Source organism: Wyeomyia smithii, chromosome 1 (genome assembly GCF_029784165.1).
Source record: "Wyeomyia smithii strain HCP4-BCI-WySm-NY-G18 chromosome 1, ASM2978416v1, whole genome shotgun sequence".
Taxonomy (NCBI): Eukaryota; Metazoa; Arthropoda; class Insecta; order Diptera; family Culicidae; genus Wyeomyia; species Wyeomyia smithii.
Window position 1 is genome coordinate 50,673,077 of NC_073694.1, and position 25,303 is coordinate 50,698,379.

At 41.5% G+C, this 25,303-nt stretch overlaps 1 protein-coding gene across 6 annotated transcripts in view; it reads right to left on the bottom strand.

Annotated features, from left to right (window-relative positions):
- The window catches only part of LOC129733826 (uncharacterized), a 154,881-nt gene that overhangs the window by 109,856 nt on the left and 19,722 nt on the right, over positions 1-25,303 (bottom strand). For 4 of the 6 annotated variants that reach the window (XM_055695349.1, XM_055695350.1, XM_055695347.1 and 1 more), the window contains exon 2: positions 10,719-10,932. The exons of the other annotated variants lie outside the window; for them this stretch is intronic. The gene's annotated coding sequence lies outside the window, so the exon portion shown is untranslated. The remainder of the gene's footprint in view (positions 1-10,718; positions 10,933-25,303) is intronic. 6 annotated transcript variants of the gene reach the window in all.

The window sequence follows — 25,303 nt, forward strand, 5'->3', positions numbered from 1 at the left end:
GCATGTGGTTGCACGACCATTATTAGATGGTCGTACTCCCGTAACACGTGCTAAATATATGACAGTATGTGTTGTTACTTGACTGGGGAAGAATTTTATTGCCTTTTTAGTAATAGGTTTGTTACCTTAAAGGCAATTTTGCGCTATTGCTTCTAAGGTAATAAGGAAAAGTTTTGCGTGTAGCATAGATTATCGAGTTTGGAATGCTGATTGATGAGTGACATAATTTTAAGGCCTAGTATTAATAAACTTCGTATATCGAGGTTCTGAGTGAAAGTGTTGCAAACGAAGTCAATAATGCCTTAAAAGGGTTGGATGTGGAAAATTGGAAATATTGCTATGATAGTTGTGTGAAACACAGATTAGACTCAAAAAATCGAACGAGAAAAAAATGGTAAGAAATTATTCTTATAATCGCATAAACTACTCTTAAAGACAAGAAAAGCCAAGAAATAATAACATACTTATTAATGTCCAAAATCACCTGTGAACAGCGGAAAAGACCATGAATAAAAAGGATTCAAAATTGTCTTGTTTTCTAAACATAAAAGACTAAAAATGCCTCATAATACCGAATTTATCTAGGAATTTTTGAATAACTCAATAAAAAGCGTGCTTGGAAATCAGGAGAATGATCTCAAATATGGCTCAAGAATCACCAGAGAATACTTCCAAAGGACAAAAACAGAATGAATAAATTGACCTTCCATTCGCTAAAATTCTAGAAGACAAAAAAGCAGAAGGCTGAGCAAACCCAAAAATCTAGAAATTGTCTAATAAGCAAGGAGAAGAGTAAATTAACCTAAGGATCGCTGCACACTTTTCCAATGTTTCGAGAGATGAAAATATCAATCCCTAATTATCTCCAACTAATCGAGAAACACAAAAACTTAAAAAAAAGGAATATAACCCAGAATCGTTAAAAGACGCTTCGAAGGACAAAAAAGGCCAATAATGAAAACTTTCCCAAATTTTGACCAAAACCACTAAAAGAGTTCTGAAGTCAAGAAATAGCAAAATAAAAAACAGTTCTCTAACGCTTGGCTTGTTGGATAAACGTCTATTATGCTTAAAATGTCAAATCTGAAGAAAATAAAACCAAACTTTATAAAATTGTTGACAAAATGTTATTTTCAGACATAAAAACCCTAGCTGACCACAAAATAAACTCAAAACCATTTGAGCGATTCCAAGAAATCGCTCAAAAGCTATTCTTTCAAAAAAAAACACAGCAGTAGTTAAACCAACCAACATTTTTGCCGAAAATGCATAAAAACACTAAAAAGAGTCCATAGAGGAAATGAGTCAAAAATAAATAAAAAAAGGAAATAATCCTTATTTACGCATAAAAATCACAGAAACACGCCTCCTGGAGAAATAAAAAAAATTAAGCTTTGGAACGGTCATACAATGTGTTTGCAGACAGACAAACCAAAAAATAATAATCAACTATGCTCAAAACAGCCGGAACGCTTCGTTTTTGAAAATTTATAACAATACTCGGTTCATATTTCCACCTAATATGAGAAAATAAGTACAATAACTCTAACAATAACACTCACAAATACGGGAACAGCTAGAATTACGATCCGAATTTGAATTCAAAAGCTCTGCAAAATGTATCTTTAGGCTTAACATATCCTAAATAACTTTAAAGCCCATGAAACGCATCAAAACTATTGAGTGAAATCGCCGAAAATATGTTTTAAACTAAAAAAATCGAAAACCTAAATTATAAGGCTTGAGGCCAGTCGGATATGAACAATTATAATTTTGAATAACTCTCTAACTCCGCTTGTGATGGATCGATTTGGTGCTCGTACGAATGAACTTGAACTATTGAGATGGATGGTTGTAATAGCTAGTATCTATGGCTATTACGTAAAAAAAATATACGAAATCCTCTAATCCAAAGTGCCTGATCACACGATTATAACAAACGGGTAACACAAATTTATCTGAACTTGACAGAAATAACAAAGCCTGTAATATTCTTGATATGCCAGAATGATAAAAAGTACAGAATAATATCAAATTCTGTTATCATACACTTGAATGTTCAAAACTGTGTTTTTAAAAGCATATTTATAACAAAATTTGTTATTCAATTTACAAAAAATTGTACATTCTAACTAATTCTGATTTTTTCTATCAAAAACCTTACAAAACTTGCTATAATTTGTAATAATTAGAGGGGGGGTCCTCACTATACTTTTGCCCTTACTGCGTTGACCCTTTCCGACCTAGCCCACACAATTGTGTAGGTAAAAATGACGGATAACAAAACCTAAATCGAAGCAATTCCACACACTTGCTTTCTCCATTTTTTTATTTTTCGTAGCAGCTGCGATGTTGACACTAGCGTTGTAAGCAATAAGACAATGAATAGGACGTTCAAAAAGCGAGATAGAAGGTTTTGTTTAAGTCACTTCTAATTACGCAATTCTATGGACCCGTTCGGAAAGGGTTGAGCGGGGCTTTAAATGGTGAGTTCACAATCTGGAAGGAGCGATCGACTTAGCTCCGGTCCTCGCAAGTTCCTATCTCACGCCTAAACGAGTCACATGATCACAATAGACTGCAAGCTGAAACATGCATACAGCTGGTTGGCGTAGCCTGGGCAATGTTGTCAATCCGGCAATAGCTAAGTGAGAAAGTGCGACGCGACCATTGGCGCGCTAACCATATTCCGGCGGTAGAGGAAATGCTTCGCCAACCTGAGCTCCTGTTCACCAAAATGGTGCGGCTCAAAACAGCGTCTGTTCTCCATGTTAGGAGCGGCTGATCGACGTCCTGGTGTCAGTGTGGAACTCCAAACAGTGCTGATGGTCGGACGATGGTCCTCCGACGAGACAGGGGGTTGGTGCAGGCGTTACAAGCCAGCCGTAAAAGTCATCAGTACATGAAGCAAACAATGTAATTTCGGATCCAGGCAACGAAAACGGACTAGCGATTGGAAACTCGGATCATGGAACAAGTCCCTTTATTTTTTGGAAAGTACCCGCATTCTTTTCGACTTATTGAGGGTCCGCAAGTTCGACATTGTAGCGTTGCAGGAGGTATGCTGGAAAGAAGTATCGGTACATACGTACAAAGATGGGTATACCATCTACCAGAACTGCGGCATCATATACAAGCTGGGCACAGCTTTTATTGTGATGGGTAAAATGCAGAAATGAGTGATTGGGTTGTGGCCAATCGACAACAGAATGTGCAAGTTGAGGATTAGAGGCCGTTTCTTCAACGTGAGCATAATTAACGTGCACAGCACAGTCCTCACCTAGTAAGTAACGATGACGATAAGGACGCCTTTTACGCGCAGCTGAAGCGTACATACGATAGCTGCTCAAAACATGACGTTAACATCGTTATCAGAGATCTTAACGCTCATGTAGGCCTAACGAACGAAAACGGCCTTCGACTAATTGACTTCACCGCCTCCAAGGACATGGCCATACCATAGCGGTACACATGGAGATCACCACAACAGACCGAATCACAAATCGATCACCTTTTGATCAATGGAAGGCACATCTCGGACGTCGGAACCGCGCAAACGTCGATTCTGACCACTATCTTTTGATGGTCAAAATCAACATCCGCTACCGTCGCCCGTCACGGCATGACCTGGAACGACTCAAATTTCCCGAGGTCGTTACTGAATACGTGCAAAGCCTTGAGGCAGCACTGCCGGGTGAAGGTGAACTCATCGAAGCCCCTCTAGAGGACTACTGGAGTAATGTAAAAGCAGTCATTAACGGCACAGCGGAAGATGCCATAGGGTTCGTCGAGAGGGAGGGAGTAATATGCCCAATGTACATAAAGGACGACAAGTTAGAACGTAAGAACTATCGAGCGATCACGATTCTCAACGCAGCCTACAAAGTGCTCACCCAGATCTTTTTTCGCCGTCTCTCGCCGCTAGCAGGGAGGTTTGTTGGAAGTTATCAAGCCGGTTTTGTGGGTGGGCGATCGACAACGGACCAAATCTTCACGCTGCGGCAGATCCTCCAAAAGTGTCGCGAATACCAAATCCCCATGCAGCACCTTTTCATCGATTTCATGGCCGCCTACGATACTATCAGCCGTGTAGAGCTATGGAAAATCATAGACGAAAATGGTTTCCCTGCGAAACTAGCAAGACTAAACTAACAAGCGACAACAATCGGATGACGCTCCGTACAGCGAACAAAAAGTCTCGGGTCCGCAATGGGGATGATCCCTCGGTTCTGAGACACTCGGTGGAAGTTACCTACAGGGAAATGGTAGAATCCGAACGACGGTATCTCTACACTGGAGCGGCACGTAAGGAACCGCAAGGTCGCAAAGAAAACCGAACTATTTCTAGAAATTGACGAATAATCCGAAACCCGTATCACCGAACAACGCTTTTTATTGAACTACTACATGTTTGCACAGGGTGGGCAGACCAACAACCAACGTACGGAAGGGAACTAGAAGAAGACAAGTAAAAAGGTACATAAAGAACAGTCAGTTCAGGCATCACCACCTACTCAACGCAATCTCGCAACGAACAAGAAGGTACAAACAAAAATTCCAGCTTCGTCATCACTACTTGCTCAACGTAACCCTGCAATAGGGGTAAGGTTCAACAGACGGCTAGCAATAGCTCAACGTCTTAACCGCTCTCCTTTCGCAAACCCGCTATCGAGAGAAAGGTTCCGCAGGAAACTCTAAGGAGTTCACTGCGTCAATCATCTTCAGCAGCAGTTCTGCAGATGGCAGCCGCCTGCAAGGTACCGGATCCTCCGATCCAACCACAGACGGATCCAGCACCAAATGAGCAGCCTTCGTTGCATCCATGTAATCTTCACCACGCTAAGGGAGCCTCCAGCGTCCTTAGCAGAAGATTCATCAAAAAGCAACTAACAGTTGCACTGGTCCAGGAACCATGGGTCAACAACACAAGGGTTCTTGGCCTTACGGACTCAAAAGGCAGGTTAATCTACTCCAACAACCCTAGAACTGCAATTTTGTTAGGCAGAGTAATCAAATTTACTCCAATTACAGAACTTGTTCACTGTGACGTCGTTGCCATAATAGCGGAAGTTCCGACGTCCAACGGGAGGCAGGACATAGTCATCGCATCCGCTAACTTCCCGAGGACCTGTACGATATTCCGCCTCCCGGGGTCTGCGCACTCGTGAGGTACTGCAAAGCAACCAATAAGCCGTTCATCATCGGCTGCGATGCGAACGCTCACCACACGATTTGGGCCAGCTCGGATGCCAATAATAGGGGTGAGTACCTTCTTGAATATCTTACTTCCAACGAGGTCAATATATGCAATCTAGGGAACAGCCCCACCTTTACAAACGCCATAAAAGACCACACTCTCTGCAGCGCAAACATTACTGAGAAAGTCAAAAACTGGCATGTCGCTGACGGACCAAACTTAGCAGATACACGGCATATCATTTTTGACATCGAAGCTAATCCTTTGAAAAGTGAAAAACTCAGGAACCCGAAGGAGACAAACTGGTCCTTGTATAAGGATCACTTAGTCAACTCCCGGTCACCCTGCTCAATCGACATATGCACTCACGCTGAACTTGATACGACCGCACCTGATCTTGAACATTGAAACACTGATGCCTATATGGTCAGCAGTCCTTTGAAGGAAAGGTTTGTGTGTTGCAACATGCCTTGGTGGAACGAGACGCTCAATAACCTCCACCGTGAGACCAGGCGTTTGTTCAACAGGGCAAAAAATAAATCCTATTGGGATGAGTACAGAGCGTCGCTCACTAAGTACAACACTGAGTTACGCACGACAAAGAGAATTAGTAGGATCATTTTCTGCGAGGGCATTCAAATGTTGCCCGAAGCCTCACGACTCCAGAAAGCGATCTCATTGCAGGTTGCAGGTTCTTATGAACACGCACTTCCCTTGGTCAACTTGCATAAACGAACAGTGGACACCGGAGCAGCAGCGTCTGAGAACAAGGCGTACAGCGCCCAACGAGTCGGTTCTGCTCTCTCGAAGGCTATACACGGAGGCTTCAATCAATTGGGCATTAAGCTCCTTTGAACCAATGAAGTCTCCTGGACCAGATGGCATCTTCCCACCTTTTTGCAAAAATCAGATGGCGTCATAATACCCGAACTGATACATCTGTTCCGTGCAAGCTTCTCTCTGGGCTATATTCCAAACAGCTGGCTGATGGTCAAGGTGATCTTCATACCGAAGGTAGAGAAAAACAGACAAAACATTACCTGAAACCTTCAGACCAATAAGCCTCACATCTACACTCCTAAAGTTGAAGCCATTTCTGGGCACCTCCAAATCCGCCGTCAAGCGCGACCTCAAATTATGGGAAACGCTATAAATATCTAACCGATGGAACAATACACAGGGTTGCAGACAAGCTAAACAGTTTATCTCTGCAAACCCTGCTATAACCAAGAGGTTTCTCAGTCTCAAGCGTGGTGAGCTACGTCTCTACACGGGAGTTATTACCGGACACTGTCCTGCTCTGTCCTGCAACCTTGCAATTAAAACGTCGGCTCACCTGCTTTGTCATTGTGGAGCCCTTGCATTTGCAAGGTACTACTTCTTCGGAAGTTATCTTTTAACTCCATATCAGGTATGAAACTCTAATCCCAAAAAGGTCGTTAGTCTATTTTACTATGCGATACCAAATTGGGGCACAGCATTACTACCAACCAACCCTACTCCTTCAATGAGTACGGGTACCTCGTAATCTAAGTACAACAGCAATCAGGTCCTGCCACAAAAAATAATATATATAATGGTCGCAATGGCTCTCTTAGTCCCAATGCCCTTCAGGCATACAAAAAAAAGGAAACGATGAGGTGGATAACTTGTTTCAGGCAATTCAATTGACCACATATGGAGCCAATGTTTCAGGATATATAAAACAGTGGAATGTTTCTCCATATTTCAAATATCTCGTATGAATAACGTCTAATTCCTTTTTTCGAGAAAATACTCCGAAGCTAGCTTCATTTAGAGTTCGGAAATATTGTCAGTTGTATTGCAACGCCCCTAGTGGCCAATTTTAAAATGTTTTGACAGCAATTTGATTGAAAAACTATTCTCCTTACAGTGCCGAAAGTTTCATTTTGATAGTGAAGTTTGAAGAAAGTTGTGCTAAATGGTGCTAAAGTTGTGCTAAAGACGAAAGAAGTAAAATAGGTCTGCACACTCACAACGAGAAACCGACGTGGTACGCTTTGAAAATCGCAAAACACTGAAATTCGCCAAATCATCTGTGTATGATGCGCTCGCACGTTTTCGAGAACAGTGGACCGTAACCCGGAAGGTTCAGAGTAAGCGTCGTAGTGAAAAATACAATCGGCAGCTGTACTGGAAAGTATTGAGGCCAATCAAGGTAAACCCAAGAATTTCGGATCGGGAGATCACTGAAAAGTATCGCTAAAACGCCAGGCTAAAGGCGTGTGTGTATACACACGGCGTAATGACGTCTTCTTTATACAAAATGGAAGGCGGGATAGCGATCGTGTATTTGGGCCTTAAAATTGTACTGTCCGGAGGATCAGTCTACGAGGAAGTTCCATGTTCTTTCCGTGCCTGTAAAAGCGAGTTCTACCGTTTTTTAAAGCACACAGATACCCGGTAATTTTGAACAGGGTTTAGCAAGCTATCACTACAACCAGGAAGCAATCATTGGTACCGTGCCAACAAGGTTGATTTCATCACAAATCATATCAACCCGCCTAATTGCTCCCAATCCAGTGTAGCGTAGATAGTTAATAGGTAGTAAAATGTAATTAACATTTAGCACAGTGTAGAGTTGGTGACATGAACTAGGCACACAAGCGTGAAGCAGCAAACGACAAACGTGTCTCAAGTTTTGGAATCCAGGGAATTAACGGGACCGACATCACGAACCCAAAGGCAAATCGCAGCAGGAAACGCCACAAGCGCGTTATTATAAGTGCTATTCGAAACAAGCTCGTTCAATTTATTGAGCTGGCCCCATAAGGGTGAGTTGAAATACTTAGAAGCAAATGGAAAATCGAGCTGAGGTTAATCCTGTTTTCGTAGGGCCCTTCTCCGGGATTTGTTCTGTACTCTGCACTCTTCAGTCCGTTTGCTTGTCTCTGGTTCCGCATTGGATTGAGTCACGCGATCCTCGAGGGGCGAATACTCCGAGGACCAGACGAATAGAAAGTTCTCCAGTGAAACGAAGAGACCGGTGGAGCACCGAGTCGGAAAATCGCTTTGCAGAGAGACGAGTGACACGGCCTCCCGGACGCCCTAGTGGATGCATCAAGACAGTCGTGAGTAGACGGAGTTGGAGAGAAAAGGGGAAGTAGGGAAAACTAGATATGGCAAGATGTTGAAAGATGTTGAAAGAGTAGCAGTTTGGCATGCCTAGAATAGAGTGGAAAAAGAGATAGGGCGAAGGAGGAAAGTAGGAGAAACAGAGTGAGAAGAACGTGCCTGAAAATAAGCAGGTAATGAACAAGCCTGCGATGAGTGCGCAGGAATAAATATGTTAATGTCAAATTTTGGTTACGTTTTGTTGAGCAGCTGAAAGCTTTTTAATATTACATCCGTCCAATCGATAAAAACTGAAAAATATTCAAGATGGAAATAAAAAAGACTGAAAAGGTGATGCGGGATACTGCACAGATTGTGAGAATTCGGAACGAGGTGGATCAGACGTGTGGAGAAAATGATGACGCAATATCCTAAGAAAATTCGAGATTTCATCAAGCGACTGACGCAACAATTTTCTTTTATTTCACTCTGAATGTACAGCGGAATACCTTTAAAATGCTTCCAAAATCATGCCAACTCCGAGATGAACTAATTCATCTGTTCTTTCATCATCATTCTAATCATGTTGTTGAGTGCAAGAAAGTCGATTCGATTTTATGTGGTTGACTTGAAACGGGTGAAAATATTCCTATAATCATTTTATATAAGTTTCGAATTTTGTTTGATTACCAGGATTTTTTTTGGAATTCTCGTCCTTAAAATTCATTCACTATATAATTTAATACTACATGACGTATTAGAATTATCCGATTTTAATAATCTGTACCTCCAAATATTTTAAACTCCAATACGGTAGAAGAGAAATTTCAGAGCAATGCGAACACATTTGTCAAATCCATCAAGTCTAGTGTTAAGTGTAAATCGTCGGTTTCATGCAACATTGGCACAACTCAAAATTTTGCACTTTTGAGTTTTTGATGGCAAACGATGCGAAATATAGTGAAGTTTCATCCCACGAAAACTCGTTTCAAAATTCCCAAAAAATCCAGAGTTATGAGTAGAAGTGCCTTTGCTGCACAAATCGAAATTTCTCCATAAAGTTAGTAAAAATAAGGTTTTAACTTGGAAAACGTGCTCATAATATGTGCATAATAGACCTAAAAGTGTTAAATGAGGATTGGTAAACTTAAACTCCAAATTTTTCTTGAGAATCAAAAAATAAATTTTCGACGTAAATTTTCAAACGCGTTTTTCTCGAAACTATGATTTTTGAGTTGTGCCAGTGTTGCACGAAACCGGCGGAATGGTGAGGCGTAAAAGAAAACAAACTTATGCTAGCAATCGCAACCATATTTCGTGAATGAATGCATGCAACTGCCCCAACGCAACGCACCGGTGCTGATGATGATGCGGAAGCATATATTTAGTATTCTACACGAATGATTTATATGCATGTAACGGAGCGAGCACTTTGACAATGTCGTTGTCATTTTGCTGCGTTAGCAGCTGTCTGTTTGTTTAATACTGATGAATTATACAATAACCCATTCTGATCCGCGGAGCAAAAAGAAAAATTCGTTACTACTAAAAGCTTTCATTTTTTTTTCTATAAGTCAGAGTGTGTGATAATTAAAGTCTTACTTATTACTCATACTTGTTCCATACCTTAAGCATAAACACGATTTCAGGGCAAGTTTTTTTCTTTTCATTTTGGTCTTCCAATTCAACATAGTACGTGACATATGCGTAGGCGCGGGGAGAAACGTCAGCAATCCGACAAATCGAATCGGACAAAGTGAAAGAAACAATTAACGTCTGGAACTTTGCGTCATACGTCAGGTGCACCGGCCGATCGCTCGGTTCGGGACCATGGAAAGGTTAATATGATCACGATCACGCGCTTTTCACGTATGACACCCGACTGGCGGGTAATTAAAACGAGGCGCGGATTTGGAAATTCGGGGAATTCGGGTCAGCGATACCGCTGAGAGTGAAAACAGTTTTGCTGCATCTCCGCTCTACAAAAAACTAGTTTTTTATTATCCTTCATACATTTTTGACTTCTTGAGTAATATGACGATTATGGTTAGTATATAATCCCAAAGAGAATTTCTGTCATTCGTTGTTATATTTGTCAATGCCGACACGAACTTATCAGTAGCAAGCACGGTTGCGAAGTTCCGTTATGCTGACAATAATAATGAGTATGTAAAATTCACTTTCTAAAAATCCATTAGGAAACCCATTAATATCTCTAAACGGACACCGCGTGTCATCAAAGACCTACCGAGAAGCTTTCAACTTAGAAGGTAGAATAATTCTCAATTAGCATACGAATTTGGGTTGTCTGTCGTCATGCATCACATAAGTCGATACAAGGTGGCGGTAATTTAAAAAGGCTACCATGAGTCAGACGCGAATTTATGCAGCATGCATAAATTGTGACATTTTAATGTAAAATCCACTATCAACATCAATTACTTACCTCGCTTGCTGCCAATTAAGTGATTTTCTTGCCTCTCAACAACTCCACGTTTTGACGGCTGTTCGACGATTAAGCTGCTACAATTTATTTTATTGTACGTTTTATTGTATGCACTTTTGCCACTGATTTCGTCGTTGCAGCATCAGGCCTGGACACTCTAGGTTTGTCTGGTAAAAAAAAAACTACTGCTGGTGCTGATTCACTATCACGCGAACTGGAAGAATTATTTGTTAACACCTTTTTGTATGCGATAGCTTTGAGGCCGTCACTTCCTCGAACCATTGACTTGCTTTGCATGCCTTCTGATCAACAACCGATCCCCGCGAAATCGTCTAAACGTTGGAAGTTGCATTTCGAAACTGTGTCTCTAGGAATTTTGACTCGATTCATTGCCGCTTGCTAGCCGCGACAACTGACCGGCAGCCGGTTGTTAATCCATACAAAACACTTTCCGCTTGTTTTGGGGCTGCCTTAAAATGCAACGCGCGTACCGATGGCCATCAACGTCACCAGAGTGCTGCCCATCGCGTTCGTATGGCCATGCATCGGGTAAGTACCTTCCCGGTTTATTGTGTGTCCCTTGGCGTGCTGTCGGTCTAGGTCGAACGAATGTGACCGATTAGTGTAATATCCGACGGCTAGTCGGGCATAAAATGGCATTACAAAATGTTACTCGGATCATAGAAGGATGAAAAAAGTTTCTACGATTCATCTTACAACTTAGTTTCGCGACATATTTTAATTATGTTTGAAGAGTACTAACGCTTCATCCATTGGTGGATTTAAGGGCGGCGTACAACTTAGTTAAATCTAATGAGCTATAGAAAAGGTCAAGTCAACTATTGCCTTCATGATACTGAATAAGCTAAAGCAAGAGAACCCACCCTCACAACTTGCTGTTCAGTATCGCTCCGAAATGGTACAATAGAAAAAAAAGTAAAAAGGGTTACGTAACGAGTATTATCTAGAATACTATAAAGCACAATTTTCTCATTTCATATTCTCGAAAGTAAGTCTAACTCCAAGCTATTACGTTTCTATTATATTGTACGTCTAGCGAGAAAAAACGCAACCAGTTTGGCCATCATTTTTTAAGAATCTAACCACACGAAACCGGCGACGCGTGTATCGGAAAGAAGATTAATTGCCGACGTGTGCCGTACTGTTTGCACCCCCATATTGGCCCCTGGCGGTGCGTTCCACTGCCAACAGAGCCGCTCACTGCACATAAACGATCACGCACGCGTTCGAACGCCCATCGGCCCACTCTCAAGGCAAGACAGGGAAGGGATAAACAGCGATCAACCGCGGGTGGAGACTGTTGCGCTGTTTAAAATTTAACTCCAGTGGTGACATCGACCCTGTTCCGATGTCGTCGTCGTTGCAAGGCGTGCGTGCCAACAATCAACCCGTTGTCTGTAGGTCTGTCTTTTTTTTTTCATCGTGGACCTGCTGCTATACGTTCCAGAGCGAAGCACACAATGCAAAGTAGGTGCAGAATCGATCGCTGATTTATTGCTATCGATAGAGCAGCAGCGTGTGTGCACTTGGGTGACGAACGGAACAGCAGAAATTCCCAAACCGCTAAATCTACAGCTGAGTTCGTTAAGTCAATTGCTAGTCCAGTAGCCGGTAGAACACCTCCCCGATCGACTAGTTTTATTGCGATTCTAGCTAGGAACAGTTGTCCAATTTGTATTATACCCAGTCGGTGTTTTCTATCCAAATTTTCATAAAGGGTTGCTATCCTGCTCACATACAACATCACAAAAAAAACTTGCTTAATACAATTATTTGTCAACTTCTCTTCATTGGGTGCAAAAATGAGATTGACCGTGCGCCTCCATGAAAGAAATGAATTATTCAACCCGTGCAATCACTAATCGCGTACTCGCTCTACTGTTTGACGATTGAATCATGCAGATCAGAACCTAACGGAAAGTCCGTTGATGGTTTGAGGTTAGATCTTGGCGCTTCAATGGGTACCTTAATGCCTTTTCTTATGAATTCATCACTTGTTTGAATGAAGACATTAGCTCATCGACGCAAATGGTGTAATTTATTTCAATGTTATTTAAATTATTGTCCACCAAAGAGAAACTAGAAGCGGAATAGGACACTAGTTTTATAAGAAAGTAAAAGTTGTGAAATAAATTAAATTGTATAAGCCATAAATTTCAACCTCATTGCATTCGTTAGCACCATTCTCATATTTTAATCCCATTTGGAGGACACCCGAACGCTACAGTGAAAAAGATCATATCTCCATAACCGTAATGACACGCCTTTTTGAGAGTTGACTTATATAAAATTCAGACATCGGTAAACGTTTTGGGTGTGTCATTAATAATTTAGAGTAATGACAATCGTATATAAAAAGTTATTCTTTCGTTGATCCCACCACTGCTGATAATGGATTCTAATGAGCGCTGCTGGATCTTCGAACGTGCGTCATATATCTAAAGACCCAACCACAGACTTACAGACATGGTACTAGAGCCTGACTCCATCCATCTCCACTTCCTCTGGAGCAAATGCAATATGGTTTGTGGTTTCTAATTTGTCACATTCACGTACGCTGCCGCAGCTGCCAAAATACAGAACGCAACCCGAACACGGCAGCAGATGGTGCCAGTGTTACTTACGTAAACTGCTGTTATAATCTGATCGAAGATCATTAGTGTAAATTTGCGCAAAATGGTCCTACGTCTGTTGATCTGCGATTTAAATTTAATTATTCGTGAAACGGTTTCATTATTATGACACACCGCAATAACAGAAGTATAAAAAATTTAATTATTTTTATTTATGATACCGTGTTGAAGATACTAATTCCAAGAATTGATTGTTTGTATGAAGTGTCTACTTATTTATCGTCACGTGAAGGTGAAACGGGATTGTGGCCTTTTCCTATACAATCTTGAGGTTAGAGTTCTTTTTACTTTTGTAGTTTGAGCGTAAAAAATTCGGCTTCCACTAAATAAACAGTACTCAAATTGCTACTTCAAGCATGCAACAGTTGTGAAAACAATTGTTCAAAGTTTCATGTACGTAGTCTTCATAAATCAAGAAAAAAATAGATTGCAAAATTCGAGTTGATCGCGACCACGTCCCGTTTCACCTTAAATTGATAACAGCGTTTGAATTTATCACTTATGGCTACTTAAAATTGAAAGAAATTGAAATATCCTAACTGAAACTAAGTGAAAACTTGACACATAGGTAAATGTGCTAAAACTTACTATCTAGACCACGGTCTGAAGCACGGATAAAAATTAGGCTGATGACACATGCAATAACTGGCTGATATGTTTCTAAGACTAGGCTACAGTTCAATATGATAAAAAATTAAAATACTGCAGCTGCTGTCCGAGAGTTGGCGATAAAATTTCACAAATTATTAACACAAAAACACCATTGTCTCATGCAATTGGCTAGGTCAGGTGTTTTCAGATCTTTTGCTCGGTGGAGCACTTTTTCAATTCAGAAGATTTGGTGAAGCACCTGCTTTTGTAACTCAATGAGAAAATTGATTCAAAAATGCATGTTCTCTAGTAAATTTTAAATGTAGTGTCTATTGCGATCTGTTAATACTAGCGAGAACCTCCCTATCTTAACCTCCTCTCGATGCTAACTGTGATTCGAATGACCCTATTAAAAATCAATCCCAACTTTGGTGGGTATCACGGGCGTATGCTAACTTAAATTTTTTTTAATCGTCTGTTTTCTATGTTGGGCGGTGTATTACTGCGTCTGATTCGGAGCGGACGGCTAAATTATGGAATGCATCAGGTATCGTGGCTCTTCAAGGTTGTTAATCGATAATTTATCTATTATTGCTTGGATTTTCGGCTCATCAGTCTTTAAGCTGAACTAAACGAAGTACTGCCTCTTTTCCTTCAACGTTTTGACAATATATTTTGTCTTTATCAAGAAGTCTACAAAAACAAAGCAGAGATGTGTTTTCCCTATTTTGAAACCTTTTCCGAATGTCTGGTACTTACTAAAGCTTTTCGTTTTGTTTTCATTTGTAACTTATATAATACATAATTGACTGTGGTCTGTTTGCGTTTATCACATAAAATGGAACTATTTTGAATAATTTTTGTCATTGAATAATCTAGAAAAACTTGTACTCGGGAAAACCTTATTTATGGTCACAATTGTTAATCTTCTACTAGTGTGTTGTCGAAATTTTATCTTGATCAGATTGTCTGAGTGCGCATGATTGTCAGTTTCATGACGTCTATGAATTTTATGTTGTTTATTATTGTTTTTTACTGTGTTAAACACACCTGCATAAATAGAACTTAACCCGTCTGTATCACTTTTCTTGTTAACTGTATTGTTGTTCGTTGCTATGTGGCATATTTCCAGAATCGGTAGTGCTGTTGTGTTTCTGTGTTGGTCGAGTATTTTAACATTGTTAAGATCAAATGTGTGTTGGGTTCTAATACAGTGGTGCAAGAGTGCTGTCTTTTCACTTAGTGTTGCGAATTGTGGATCTTCTATGTCGGTGCCTGTGTCAACAAGTTTCTGCAGTGCATTCAAGTTCGATCTGTGTCCGCTAATTCGTGTTTTTAACTTATTTGTAGTCATGCCAATATATTGTGAACTGCAGTCGTTGCATGAAATACTATAAATAACATTGGTGTGGTCGTCTTTTGCTATTTTATCTTTTGTTTGTGTATAATATTGTTTGGCCATGTTTGTCTTTCGTGTGGCTAACTTAACTGTTTTGTAATCGTTTTTCAGGAACTTACTGATCTTATCGGTGAGATACGGAATGTATGCTATTGACCGGTGAGTGTATTCCAGGTGTTCACTCGGCGATTGCTTGGAACTATGTTGCTCGGTACTCCTACAGTTTCTCTGGTTGATCAGGCGATGTCGCAGTGTCTTAGGGTAGTCGTTCAGCTTCCAATGTTGGTCCATTATGTTGACTTTTGCAGACTCCGGTAGGCCGGTGGACAACCTGTTCACTCTACTAATGAAATTGATGGCCATGTTTATTTTTTGGTGAGGTGGATGCGCCGAAAAATAGTTTAGAAAACGGCCACTTGCAATCGGTTTTTGGTACCATTCCGTCGATATATGTTGATCGTCGTGTCTGACAAGTAGCATGTCAAGGAAAGGTAACCGGTTGTTTTCCTCTGTTTCACAGGTAAACTGGATGTTAGGGTTGTAGCTATTAAAAACCTTGAGCACGTAGTCAAGCTGATCGAGTGGAATGGCAGTGACTAAATCGTCGACATATTTTTTGATGAACGGCACTTTGATTTTAAGCTGTTTGAGGACGCAATCAAACAATACCTCTGTGACAAGCTCCGCTACAATTGGTGATAAAGGGTTGCCCATAGCTGTTCCGAAGACCTGTTGGTGGTACCGTCCATCAAATTTGAAGAAACTAGCGTCGATGCAAAATGCAACCAGCTCCAGAAACAGGTCCAAGCAAATGTTCTTAGCGTTTGGTCTTATTTGGTCCCAGTAACAAATTACGTCATGGCATACTAGTTCCTTTGGAATGCATGTGAACAATGAAACCACATCCAATGAAATCAACGAATATCCAACAGGTAACGTGACAGTGTTGATGAAATCGCAAAACTCGAAGGAATCTTTAATGTTGTATGCACTATCCATGGAATTTTGAATAATTCTTCCTACGAACTTTGAAAGTTCATAGGACGGCGCCGTCATATTAGGTACTACAGGTCACAAAGGTAAACCAGGTTTGTGCGCTTTAGGTAACCCGTAAATTCTTGGGCATAGTGCGTTCTGCGATTCCAGGTTGGAAGCTGTTTTTTTGTCGATTAGTTTCAGATTATGTAACCGCTCCACCAAAGAATTGTTTTTGCGTTGAAAAGAAGTGGTAGGGTCCCGGGTTAGTAATTTATATGTTTTGGTGTCCTCCAACAGTACCATCATCTTCTGTCTATACTCATTGGCGACCATTAGCACTGTTTTGTTACCTTTATCTGATTGTAAGACCATAACATCAGGATTAGTTTTTAAAAACTGTCTAGTGATTTTTTTCAGCTTGTTCGCATGTTCTTGCTAGTGGATCCCACTGTTTGCTATGATTGCCAGCCTGGTACATATAGTTTTGTACGATATTTGTTAACCCGCAGCGGTTGCGATTTTGGGTTTCTATTTGAGGATTCGTTTTCAGAATGCTTTCTATATCGGCAATGAGATGAAAATATGGCGTTTTACTGGGATCAGTTTGCGGCAAGGCAATTTTGGACCTAGGCTAAGCAAAAATTCAGTTTCAGGTGGTATTTGGACCGCCGTTCCATTATAGACAGCTTTTGTATTACCTTTTGGAAGGTGTTTGTCTATGCCGTCCAAAAGCCTTTGATGCAGACGATCAAACTTTCGTTTTGTAACTATTGTTTGTTTTTGAAAATTTTTCTCGTAATACAAACTCTGCTTTTCGAAAAAAGATTCAGTGAAATCTACTGGGACCACTTCTGAAAGTTGTTCAACGGTAGTTTTCATGGTGTTTTCAAGTGTGCGGATTTTGAAGTATGTGTGTTTAATTTCTATATTCAGAAGTGTTTTCTTAAACCTCGACACGCATCGATATAACTTATCAATGAATGGACTGTTCTCTTCAATCAACGGGAAAATACAACGAAAATTGTTCGTGATATGGTTAGGAAAAATACCTCTCCTGCGACAGCGAATTAGGAAAGATTTCCTGCTTTTAATATTTCCAAGTTTTCGATTAGCAACTGCGTAATCTTTAAACAATTTCCGTACTCTAGCTCCGAAAACATTGTCAATCTCCTGATAGAAACTGACATTGGTTAACTGTGCCATACTAACCGTAATGTGAATGCTATCGACTGTGACGTGTATCTATTATTGCTTGGATTTTCGGCCCATCAGTCTTTAAGCGGAACTAAGCTGAACAAGCTGAAAAACCAAAGAAACTGTAGGAGTACCGAGCAACATAGTTCCAAGCAATCGCCGAGTGAACACCTGGAATACACTTACCGGTCAATAGCATACATTCCGTATCTCACCGATAAGATCAGTAAGTTCCTGAAAAACGATTACAAAACAGTTAAGTTAGCCACACGAAAGACAAACATGGCCAAACAATATTATACACAAACAGAAGATAAAATAGCAAAAGGCGACCACACCAATGTTATTTATAGTATTTCATGCAACGACTGCAGTTCACAATATATTGGCATGACTACAAATAAGTTAAAAACACGAATTAGCGGACACAGATCGAACTTGAATGCACTGCAGAAACTTGTTGGCACAGGCACCGACATAGAAGATCCACAATTCGAAACACTAAGTGAAAAGACAGCACTCTTGCACCACTGTATTAGAACCCAACACACATCTGATCTTAACAATGTTAAAATACTCGACCAACACAGAAACACAACAGCACTACCGATTCTGGAAATATGCCACATAGCAACAAACAACAATACAGTTAACAAGAAAAGTGATACATACGGCTTAAGTTCTATTTATGCAGGTGTGTTTAACACAGTAAAAAACAATAATAAACAACATAAAATTCATAGACGTCATGAAACTGACAATCATGCGCACTCAGACAATCTGATCTAGATAGAATTTCGACAACACACTAGTAGAAGATTAACAATTGTGACCATAAATAAGGTTTTTCCGAGTACAAGTTTTTCTAGATTATTCAATGTCAAAAATTATTTAAAATAGTTCCATTTTATGTGATAAACGCAAACAGACCACAGTTAATTATGTATTATATAAGTTACAAATGAAAACAAAACGAAAAGCTTTAGTAAGTACCAGACATTCGGAAAAGGTTTTAAAAAAGGAAAAACACATCTCTGCTTTGTTTTTTGTAGACTTCTTGATAAAGACAAAATCTATTGTCGAAACGTTGAAGGAAAAGAGGCAGTACTTCGTTTAGTTCAGCTTAAAGACTGATGAGCCGAAAATCCAAGCAATAATAGATACACGTCACAGTCGATAGCATTAACATTTCGATAACTTATCGTAAACGCCGATTACGATACTGTCTGCTATCGTTATCGACGAAGACGCTAACGTCTTCAGACATTATTGTCATTGTGATCAGACATTATTGTCATTGTGATAGCTACTGGACGGTATCGAATCAATAACGTCTGAAAAACGAATTCGCAGTTTGTTTTCACTTTGGCTGTTGTCTTGGATAGCAACACAAACAAAGCTGCATTTGGTCCAATAGCAACGGATCGGTTCGCTGCTATTGCATTGCCAAACTTATGGATTCGTTGCTACTCGAAAATTTTTCCTTCCTTGATTTGTTATTTTCCAAAAGTAAATAGCAACGCTCGGTGCGGTTATTTTGTTGGTTATCAAGCCAGCTTTAGCAACCGAAATATAGGCACTAGTGCACTTGCTTGATAGACGTTAGAGAGCTGATAACGTCAGGTAAATATCGTTATCGTCGATAACGTTAATGTTTGAAGACGCAATCGTCATCGTCGATAACGATAGCAGACGTTATCGGTATCGGCGATGACGATTATCGACGATAATCTATCGCATTAACAAGCCTGGTGGCCATGGTAAAGCAGTATGCCGAAAATACCCTACTACGAACAATCCAGAAATTAATTTGAATCGAAACAGTCGGTATTAACCCAGAATCAGATCCCCACTCCGTGGAAAGAACGTAAACAAATGGAGCTCTTCAAGAAATATGTGCTTGACATTCAGCGGTTGTCAGCTGACGAAGTTGCTGGTGAGTACATTCGGAAGGTTGGTGAGCGACTTGTTGAAAGAAAAATGGAGGCACATCCGGCATAAACGCAGCAATACAGCCCGAGAGGTTTTGGGCAGACCTGCAGAGATCTCACGCCACATGTGGCTCGAATTGGAATGTCAAGAAGTGACAGAGGAGAAATAACAGGCTCATGGTCACACGTTGTTGGCAGCAAATTGTTTGTCACGCCCGATGAAGGAGATGTTTTAGGAGGCTAGAGTAGCCGAAAAGAGGCTTTATTAAGCAAACGCGAGCATTGCAAACGATCTCTTGTGGAAGCTAAGATATGGTTCTCCAGGCACCGCACTAAAAGGTTTTATAAAGTAGTCAAAGGAAACAGAAGCCTAACTGTACCAATCCCTGCAATGTGCAACGACACGGAAGGAACCCTGCTAATCAGTGTTGAAAACAAAATTTGGAAGTCGAAGAGGAAAGAGCTATCGACAGAAACAGGAGAGATATTGAGGATAATGACTGTGTATTTACCAAACTTGGATTAGGTCAAGAAAACTTTGGAAAAGCTTTGTGGTTAAAGCTAAAAACGATGGCGTCCTAACCAAAATTTTCAAAATCGGGTGTGAACAGCTACACATCCCCTATGTAACCCCATTTTAATTGCATAGCTGTGAATGAGAACATCGTGGAAGGAAGTTTGGAGCAAGTTATGCAGTGTTTCGTAGTTTTTGGGCTTCAAAAGGTGGCAACCTGGGAAGAGCGTCATACTTAGCTCACAAGTCCCTATCGTACGCCTTCACGAGTCATACGATCACAATAGACTGCCAATTGAAATAGTATCAGCGCTGAAGAGTGCGATTCAGACGAGCGAGAGGGCTATGCGCGAGTACAAATACGAATTCATGGGGTAGCGCCTACGAGATCGTAATAGCCAAGACCAAAAGTGTATTGGCGCCTGTAGCAAGATTACCAGGGATGCTGGAGCGTACCATCGAGAAACTTTTAACACGCTACGAGCCAAGTCCTTGTCGAGATTGAGGAGGAGGCAAGGGTTACGAATGAACAATTTAATGTTATCGCCAACTCCTTAAAAGTGAGCAAGGCACCGGGGCTGGAAGGAATCCCGAACCTGGCAATCAGAATGGCGATAAAAGTAATGACTGCCTCTCCCCAGACTCGTGGAAGCAACAGGGATTGGTCCCACTGCCGAAGGCTGAGAAACCGCCAGGAGACTCATCAGTATATAGGCCTATCAATATGCTGGACACTGAGGGCAAGGTACTCGAGAGGATTATCCTTAACAGATTGGTGAAGTTCACGGGGGATGTAGACGGTCTGGCAAGTCACCAGTTCAGCTTCCGGAAGGTCAAATCCTCTCTGGATGCTATTCTTTCCGTCACCAAGACGGTTGAGGTGGCACTGGAGCTTACTGCATTGACGGACTTGTTACACTTTAGAACCTGGAGTTAGAGCACCATAAGACGAAAATCACGGTTGTGAATAGCCGTAAATAACAGCAACAGGTGATGGTCGAGTCGGAGACTGCACCATTACCTCAATGCGATCTTTGAAACTCTAGAAGTCTGTAAAAGGGCCTTCTTGCCGGCGTGGTTTCGTCCATACTTAGGTTTGGTGTGCCAAAGTGATCCAATGCGCTTGGCACTAATAGTTATCGTGTGAAACTGGAAAGCACCTACAGTATCTACAGATGCCTGTGGGTTGCGAGTCCTACAGTGGCATACGACGCAATCTGCATGTTGTTCGGCATGATGCCTATTAGCATCGCCGTTAAGGAGGATACAGAGAATTTCGATCAACGTGACACGATACTAGTAGGGCTTGAATGAGGGTCAGATGGCAGAAAGAATGGTCCAATGCGCAAATGTTAGATGGACGCACCGACTTACTCCGGAGGAGAATGGGTCAGGGGGCACCACGGAAAAGTGAACTTTTACCTGACACAGGTCCTTTCAAGCCATGGCTGCTTCAGACAATATCTACACAGGCTCGGACACGGGGGGTCCCAAATGCGTGAATGTGGAGGAGACTACTGAACATGTCTTCGTCGTATGCCCTCGTTTTGTGTGCGCAAGGAGCGGCAAGATGGTAGTAAGCGGGCTAGACCCTACTCTTAACAACTTAGTTCGGAAAACGTGCTAAGACCTGGACATGGATGTGCGGTTCGTGCAGTCGTTGCGAATATTTTACGGTTGGTCAAAAGTTATCGGTCACTCACTAGTCTACAAGATTTGGGGAATGCCAGCGCTGTAGACAACGAAGATTGGAACCCTGATGAATTTGGTGTCGCAGTCATGAATATTTTTGCGACGATCGTGGCCTGTGAATTGAGCGAGCATCTATGCAACGTGGAACTTCTTCGAAAACTCGACGTGAAACTGCTAACTACCCTGGAGCTGGAGTGGGCCAAGTATCGTCAAACATTGATGGCGGTGGTGCGTACGGTGGCAATCTGACAGGCACAGGAAGAAGGAAGAAGTTCACATTCACCTTCAACCTAGCATCGACGACCTCTACAATATTCCCCTACAATACGTCATAACCAGCACCGTCAAAGCAGTGTATGATTCGCAAAGAGAATAGCAGTGTAGGATCGTGTAAGAAATTCCAAGGATTTCGGAGCAAGATGAACAACGCTGAAGCAGAACAATTTGTGTCGGAAGTGCCTGGCGAAACATTTCGGAGCGTGCGCAGTTAAGCAAGTCTGCGAAAGGAGTGGCTGTTCATATATGCATCACGAGTTACTACATGATAATTCTAGACACCAGCGAGTGTTAGGTTCCATTCTCCCAGGACGCTACAGAAACACCTGTCGAATAGTCAGCTAGGTCAGCAAGAATCTTTTCCGCTATGTTCCAGTTTTTCTTTAGGGACGAGGTGAGCTCGCTCTTACGTTCGCATTCTTGGACGAAGGTTTATCGACAACTTTGTGGAGCACAGTTTACTGAACGGATTTGATCTTAATAGCGAGTCGTTTTACTTGTATCGAGAGGTCATCACCGTCAGGAGAGGAAATCCATGATGCTATCGCTCGAGATCTCCGAAACGCATATTGCGGAAACAAACCGGATGCCAAAAGTTCACATAGTGTAGAGACTTTCTCTTCCACAGCAAACATTGAGGATGGTGGAAGTATCCAGCCAAAGATATTCACCAGTATGGACAACAGCTACTTGAGCCATTGGTTAGACATCAGAGAACCGTCGGCAGAACACGCTATAACATTCCCGTCGAAGTACTTTGAATGAGCACAGCATTTACTGAAATCTTTGACGCATGTGAAGAGAAACGAAAAGAAACCTGCTGCTTTGGCGATGTGGCGATGTTTGACTGCCCGACAGTAAACCGATGGCGATGAAGCGTATGCAACTGGATCCTAGGCGACGGCCTAGTGTAGTTAGTAACGTGTCCGATAACCACACAATGGTGGCCTGGGTTCGAATCTCTACGCCGACATAGGTTCTGTTGATTGTGGGGCAACGTCTTCCACTCATAAGCAAACAAACTGGTGTAGATTCAATCCTAGTCCACAACGAGATTTTTCTGAGGCGAAAAACCTCTGAGATCACACCTTCCATCACAAGAGTAAGTAGAGCAAAGGGAAATGGTTTGTTAGTCAGGGCCTGGGTTTGGTTGCCTCCCTGGGCGTCATTTAGCACAAGTGTGGCAAACCCTGACCGGATAGCATTCTACTAGTCTTCCAAAAATCGGACGAGGTCTTGATGTCAGAAGTCAATCTTTTTCGACCCAATTTCACTCTAGTGTGTATGCCGGAAAGCTAACGAAAAGTTAAGGTAGTGTTTATACCACAGCCACCTCTTCTCGATAGAGATTATGAATATATAAATCTACAGCGAGTTTCTGAAGAACTCACCCTTACATAAGCATCAATATGCATATCAACTGAGTGAATCTACCATTACCATACCATAGCATTGGCTAGTGACGCAGATCTATAAATTACTAAAATATAAAAGACAGAGCTCGAAGCTTTTCTTGATATTAAGGGAGCTTTCGATAACACGTCCTTTGCATTTGTTTACACGGATGAATTTGACAAGCAATGGAGTTTGTCAAACTACTAGCTCAATGGATATGTTTATTAGACTAGTACCATTTTATGTCAAATCCATTCAACTAGTAGCTTCTACACGGATGGTTAAATTCGGATCCCAGACTGGAACATGAATCTCAGACCTGTTATAAGGACCACTTTCTCTTTGGGTACGTGGCAAACCATCAAACAAAAGCAATATATATCTATGCTAAAGCACAACTGTGGACATTCTAAAATCAGAATCTTTTCAGACAGGCCAAATGTGTAGTCCGCCAAATGTGTTTCCAGACTAATCGTAGAAAGAAGTTCTGCACTCAGGGAGCTATCCTGTCTCAACAAAGTTATGCTACTTAAAGTATCCGATCACTGCGGAATCGAGGGAGTTGAACATGCTGATAGTCTAGCAAGATCTGCTCAGCAATTCATTGGTCCCGAACCAGTTCTGTGTACCTCCACATCCGCCACTAAGTGAACTAAGTACTTAAGAAAAGCTAGAAATAGCATCTTAATGGCAATATATGCAAGATTGCAGAAAAGCTAAACAGTTTATCTATCTCAGCCTTGCAGTTACCAAAAGGCTGCTTAGTTTAACTTATAGTGAACTACGTATCATCACGGGACTCCTCACTGGACACTGCCCTGCTCTTTAGCAGTTAAAGAAAATCGGTCCCAATCGACACTTACCGCTTTTGCAACACTGAACTTGAGAGCTCAGCGCATTCACTCTGCTTTTGCGGGCCTCTTGCATCATCGAGATTCAACTTCTACGGAAGTTACCTCTTGATTCCATACCAAGCATGGAGTTTCAATCCCAAGAAGGTCACTGGTTTCATTAACCATATAGTGCACAGGCTTGCTACCAACAAGTTCAGCTCCATCAATGAGCTCGAGCATTTTGTCATCTGTGTAAAGCAATCGGGTCCAGCTACAAAAGATAACCATTACTCGCAGTGGCACTTCTGCCCAATGCTCTTCAGGGACAAAAAAATGCGATTAGTTTGGGACATAGCCGCTAAAGTCTTGCGGCTTTGTCAGGATTGCATGAAGGTGGAGGAGACCGCTGAGCATGTCCCCTTCGCGTTCCCTCGTTTTGTGCGTGCTAGGAGCGAAATAACGATCGAAGATGTGCGAAGACTCGTCATCTAGAGTCAAACCGCAGCCGCCTCTCAGATAATTCTGGAGCTACAACGTGTGTGGCGGGTCAACCACCAACACACTAGTGGTAGCTAACTGCCAGTCTCCAGGTGATTAGCTATAAGGTATAAAAGTGAAGCATGAAGCACAAAAACCACTTCCAGACGTAATACTTAACCGTCTTTTTGAGAATATCAGGGCTGGAGGCTGAAGGGATTTTAGTGAGCTCGGTTGAATTCAACCACACTTCCTGAGCTCTCTTCACTGTTTTCTCCAAGAATTTATGATGGCCTTTTGCAAAGTTGTATCGTCCCAATGAAATATCAGATTTTTAGCACGTCTTTGACAATCTACGATTCTCTAGAATTACTAGCGCACTTCCTAACGTCCCTGAAGACACTTCTGCAGCAAACTTGGCGTGTAAACTAGGACGATTTTATTAAAAGCGAAATGGTAAACGTGGTTACGCTTCGCTACAGCAGTCTATCTGCGATTTGAAGAAGATAACGGAATTGAACAGGGTCCCGAGGAAGCTGAACGTCGTTGACAATGCAATAAAGCGGTAGAAACTACCAGATCTATTTTTTACAAGCCGCTGGTTCCGTGGCCCTAAGTTTCAGTGGGAACCAAAAGAAGTCGTCGAATCTA